Here is a 6,000-nt window from a genome sequence, read left to right on the forward strand (position 1 = left end):
ATTGAATAAAGTACATTGTGAAAGTCGTCTAACGGATATAAATATAAATGAAGTCATGACTATTAAGGTGGCATATACCACAACAGTAATTAATGAGATGTGAAGTACAGTTTACCGTGGTTTCACAGCATCAGTTACAAAAATTTCATACTAAAACAATATGATCTAATTTCTTTTATTTAAAAAGACATATGAAATAATTATTACAACAGCCACCAAGATAATGTAGCATAATGATGATTATTGCAATAACATTAATGATATCCATTTATCTGCTAATTTATTGCGCTGAAGTTGATACAGGGATTTAAGCAAAAATATAAAACACCATCTAAATGTACCTATAGTTTTTTTAGAGCTTATTGCAAATCACAACATAATTTTTTTGTCAATCTGCTAGTTACAAAGTAATACAACAAAAGCCAGCTGTTGCTAGATGGTTAATTAGTTGTGATATAAGCTCTGTTATCAACCTTGTAGTCTATTCCTGAACAGAGATGCTGCTCAGAGCTTGCCATCTGTAATTTAAAATATGAAACAACTGACTCAAACGGATGGGTGACGCTCTGAGAGTTTAGTTTAATTTAGTAACCGAAAAACGTCAATAGAGTTAACTATTTGAGTCGCCCTGATAGCTGAACGGTCTGGTGTTTCTTTCTCTTAATTTTCTCTACAGTATCTATAAAATAGAGACTGAGAATTGAGAAAAACAGACTTCTATAAATCGGTTGTTAAAACTGCAGCTATACACCTTCTGACTCAGTATCTCCTTCCAATCTAAAAAAAAAAAAACTGCAAAAGTGAATGAAACAGTGTTGAGGCTGATTGGACACATTGATTGAGCATCAGTACGTCTTTTCTCTGCTGTATACCAAGCTGTCTCTCAGTCAATAGACACAACCAAAATACACCCGGCACTCAATCCAGTGTGTTGCTACATGGGCCAATCCAGCTAATTTAACACCCACTCCATTTATGAAAAAGAGTCCTCATCGATTTCTTCCCGTGCATGTGCTCTCGTTGCCCCTGTTCGTTTTTCGCCATCCCGGCGCCTACACACGCTCAAGGTTGGCAGCACTGAATTGGATTAGTGTGTGGTAGGGTTCCTGTAAGATGGGCTTTTCAAAACCCACACCTTCAGACTTTCTCCAAGAGTAACAGAGACCACAGACTGGTAGGGCTACAGTTGCATGCTGCTGCATGAGTGCATGGTCAGATTCATAGAGAAATCCGCAACACAAACGCAGTGGGCTTCAAAATAGACACACTTTGTCTCTTGCTTTTCCACCTCATTGCCACAGAAAAGGGACTCTTAGTCCGTTAACCATAAACTATGCTTCCTTTCTGCTAATGTACTTCCCAGTCTTAATTCTTTTCTGTTTTATTCGTTGCACTCTCTTATTACTACATGTTTTGCACCCAAGATCTAATCTAGAATTTAGGGTGAAAACAGCCAAAACATGACAAATAGCCCTTACAGACATAATTGAGTATTTGTGATTGCAATAATGACTCCAGCAGTGACCGATGAAAACCATTTCCAGTGTGTTTGGTTGGCAGTGGTAAAATAGTGAATCACAGTAACTGTCATTAGAATTGTAATGGCTTTTCTGTAAGGACAAGTCTTATCAGTCGAGTGACAACTCCAGAACTGCCACTGCCAGGTAAGCAACGCTTCCTCTGAACAGGGAGAGTAGAGAACAGTGATGGGGAACAAAAAAAAGCTGCTGGATCGGTCAAAGGGAAAAGGCCCGACAGAGACAGAACATTTTGACATTAGAAAAAAAGAGCACAAAAGACCTCTCTTTGCCCGTGCACAAGAGATACGCAGGAGCACTCTACCTCATGGGACACTACAAATATAGCCATGTGTCCAACCACCACCACATTTTTCACTGCATAACTCCACCCAAATGAGATGGAATAGGCTGAAGCGAGCTCGGTAATCACAAACTGCAACGATACTATCAAAAACGTTTTGAGGGATTTTGTGTGCTGAAGGGAAATTAGATTTTGAAGAAAGGTCAAAAATCCACGTCTATGTACAATTCAATCTGGCAAAGGTTTGTTGTCTATTTATTACAGTTACAAATACTCATTGGTAACAACAAATCTCTATAAACCATTGGCACGGTACCTTAAACAGATCAGGATTGGCAAATTGGCATGCAGGACTGGTAGTTTTAATCGGATTTTAAATCTGTCTGGAAACCTTTCATCATCAAAAGGCACCTCTGATCTTAGGACTTTTTAAATAAAAAAAAAATGGAGTTGGCTTTATAAATCCTCTGTTCAGTCCTGACACACACATTTTTACACGAAGTCTACAGTGGCATTCGAAAGAGCATTTGAGGTCACTTCAGCATTCAAACTTTAAAGGCTGGGCGTAATTTGAAATACACTGATAACTACGTAGAAAATATTTCAATTACTTACATGTTATCACATTTACACCACTGTACACTTAAAATGTATGAAAAATATTTGTGTTTAGATTAAAATTATTTGCTTTACATTGTTTGCTCATTCTCACCTAAAAACTGCATTTATTATTTGATTTGTGTCACCAAACACCAATTTTTTCAAATTAATATTATGAGATATTTGGTCTCCATCTTTTTTTTTTTTCAAATCTTATGCAGAAAGAGTATTAACTATAGTGCAATCGCTTGATTAAAAGAAGAATAAACAAATATAATTAATATAACTTCGAATTTAAAAATACAGTCCGAAGTTAGAAAAGCTTAATTCCAACAACCAGAAAATACAAACCCAAACTCTGCAGCAAATATGCTGTTACAAAAGCGCATCAGTTATTTACATATTAAAGATATTTCTTCTACGCAATTCAATATTTTCTATGAAGGCTTGTACTATTCAGTACATGTCTCTATAGCTGTGGCACAAAAAAAACTTTTGCAGAATTAAAATGACACCAAAAGATGTAGTCAGATTCTTTCCCTAACACAAAAGAATCCTGTCATTTTAAGTAAATATTGATGCAATTTATGTAGTTTCTGAAAGAGTGTGGAACATCAAGTTATTTTCTGAAACTTGCATCAGTTCTGGGTTTTTCTGCATAAATTCTATTAACATATTAATTTAGTCTGCCTTGAGAAAGAGCTGCAGGGGGTACATAAATATTGCATTAAATTGTAAGTAACAAAAATGCAAAGACAAGACATTCATATTTTTATGAATACGAAAAAAGCAATATTATTCATGTTCATATAAAGATTTATAAAATGATTATTTGTGTGTGCCGTGCACATATACAGTGCATGTAAACACACACACAGATATATACAAAGTATATGAGTTAACATATACAGTGAGCTAGTGCATTTACACCTAAATACTATGAAAATCAGAGTAATGTTTTTTTTTTGTGGGTGTGTGTGTGTGTGACCATTTTCTTTTAATATGGTTATCAAATCCAAGCATCAAAACAACAGAGGCTATGAAAACCAACACCTAAAGACGTAAACTTATTTTTAGTGACCTATAAAGTCTGTGATGACCATTAATGACATGTTAATGTATGAATATAATTCAACAACAGAAAACCGAGAATAATTTTTCTGATGGGTATGTGACACACAGACAAGGGGGAAATAAATCCTTCTGTCTTCCTGGGGAGTGTGTTTGGCAGTAAACCAATTCCAAGCCTGCCTTCTTGAATGTCCAGATAACGCAATCAGACAGTTGCAATATTGCTGTTTTACCACCTGAAGAATTTGAATTTCATTCAGCCCCTTCAGAATAGTGGACTTGCCAATTTTTCCCAGAAATTGGCAGGACAAACACAATGCACCCCGGTGAAATGAGGAAAAGGCTTATAGGCTGAAAATAACTGCTTTTGGGGTTTGTCGAGTATGAGTCCTCAAGTTCAATTTTATCATGATGGCACAAAAAAAAAAACAAATGTTTAATTTCATCATCACTACAATATATGTTGTTGATGTGTTTTATTACATGCCTTAATATTAAATTGGGAATTAGTTCAGAAAGTAATATTATAATACCGCATCAGTTTTCATGACATGAATCCAAAACATTATGGGGTCAGATTGGATAAAAATTAGATATTATAATATGTTCGGGCATGAGCCGTCATTACACACATTCTTTAATCTGGATTTTAATTTGGAAGACCGTAGTCTTCAAATACTAAAATCTAAAGGGAGTCAGTGGATAATGATTTGAAGACATTCTGGATTATTGGTGTGGGATTGAACAGAGCAGTTCACACTTAGCTCTGATGCTTTTATTCCCCTAATGCTCAATGAGATGCTTAATTTTGTTCCTCATGAAAATAAATGGAGAGGGGAAAAAGCACAACTGCATGCGTTTCAAACTGAGCAACATTCAGTGATATCTCATTTTTAGGTAGTAGCTTACAGATAACAAATAAGCAGTTTATCACTTTTGCTGAGCGCTATTACCGACCCGCCTCTGTGTTTTGGTCAAAATGCAGCTTTTACAGGACAAACTGCCCTTTTAAATCGCAAATAAAGTAAATTCATCAGAATGTGTTTTAGTGCGGCTCCATGGTGCGTTGAGCCCACAGCAGGATCCCCCCCTTTCAGGATTCGGCTTATTTCCAAAACCCAACACGCATTTTAAACATGGAACGGATACATCAATAAACATAAAGTCGATAACTGTCAAACCGTAAAACAATAAATGAATAATTCAGGTTGAAGACCTCGCAGACGCTGATCGGGGACCTCCGGTTTGTTCACAGTTCATAAAATTGCCGCGTTAGTATAACATGTACAGGAAATTTAAAAAAACTGCCCTTCGGTCTTACCTCGATTTCTCCGATCTCCGTCTTCTTGGCTGCTCAGAGTGTCTCATTCATTCTGGTTTGTCTCCCCAGCTGCCTCCTTCTCCCTTTCCCCCGCTCGGTTATCGCTCGTTTTCTCCTTTCTGGTGCCGTCTTCATGCGGATGCATAAGAATTAAATATTAATAGGCTGCTATCTTAAAGACAAACCGGGATATAAAAGGACAAAGTGAAGAGGGGGGGGGGAGGCAAAAAAGATCACCAGACCAAAAATATGAGAGCCGTAAAGGAAAATCCTTAAGGACAGAAGCAACTGTCACGAAAATGCGCCCGTCTGGGCATCAAAATAAATAACGACGACACCATCGTCCTGGTAGTAGCAATGACGACCCGCGAGTGACTACGACACTGGCATTGCCCGAAACGTGAAACTACGGAGGAACATTAACTGAACAGAAGTAACGTGCAGTCCGTCCGCCACTGCTACAAGGTGTGAACTGCTACAAGGTGCGAGCAAATGTGCCACCCTCGCAAAAAAAAAAAAAAAAAAAAACGTCTGCATGCGAGCGGAGATCAGACTCGTGAATGCCTGATGCGCACCTCTTCTTGCTTTTTTCCAAACTGTCCACTCTTCCCCCTTCCAGATCACCCGTTTACATCAGGGTACCCAGGCCATATGCGGCTGCCTTGTGCGTCCTGACGCACAGAGCTCATCGCTCGTCTCTTTCCCCTCTTTTGTCAGCAGGCAGCGCACACTCTCATCAGGACCATCCACATGGTATGTTCAACCTCAGCAGGTTTATGAGGCCTATTACACTCTAGTGCCTTCGTCACAGTACTGTTGGTAGCCTAAAAAAAATTTCAAATAAGTTTCTACTACCGAGTCTGAGGTGATGCAGCTGAGCCCCCACTGCTTGCTCACGTACAGACAAACCGCTGTCTTGGCACTGCTTGGGATCTTTTTATAGATGTCGAGTTTTTTCTTTGTTGTTGTTTTTTTTATTTTTATTTTTTTTATTTATTTTTTTTCCTGGGGGTTTTGTCAGGTTTTTTGTTGTTTTGAAGATAAGGATCAGGAACCTTGAGAGCTAATTAAAATAGCCATTATTGAGTGCCCTGCTAAATTACTTTAAATTCAGTAATGTAATAATCCAGAATGAACTGCATGTGGCATAAATCGGGGTTTGGCTGAGATGACTTGTGCAAGAGCTG

General features: G+C 37.9%; 1 protein-coding gene across 3 annotated transcripts in view; it reads right to left on the reverse strand.

The window, feature by feature from the left end:
- adgrl1a (adhesion G protein-coupled receptor L1a) overlaps positions 1 to 5,615 on the reverse strand; it is a 106,716-nt gene extending 101,101 nt beyond the window's left edge. Inside the window, exon 1 of one of the 3 annotated variants that reach the window (XM_007572319.2) lies at positions 4,814 to 5,608. The gene's annotated coding sequence lies outside the window, so the exon portion shown is untranslated. Of the gene's footprint in view, positions 1 to 4,813 lie in introns of all 3 variants that reach the window. The other 2 variants (XM_007572321.2, XM_016660798.1) reach the window with 2 other exon arrangements.
- Between the last annotated feature and the right edge of the window lie 385 nt (positions 5,616 to 6,000).

The sequence above is a fragment of the Poecilia formosa genome, unplaced genomic scaffold (assembly GCF_000485575.1).
Source record: "Poecilia formosa unplaced genomic scaffold, Poecilia_formosa-5.1.2 Scaffold298, whole genome shotgun sequence".
Classification (NCBI taxonomy): domain Eukaryota; kingdom Metazoa; phylum Chordata; class Actinopteri; order Cyprinodontiformes; family Poeciliidae; genus Poecilia; species Poecilia formosa.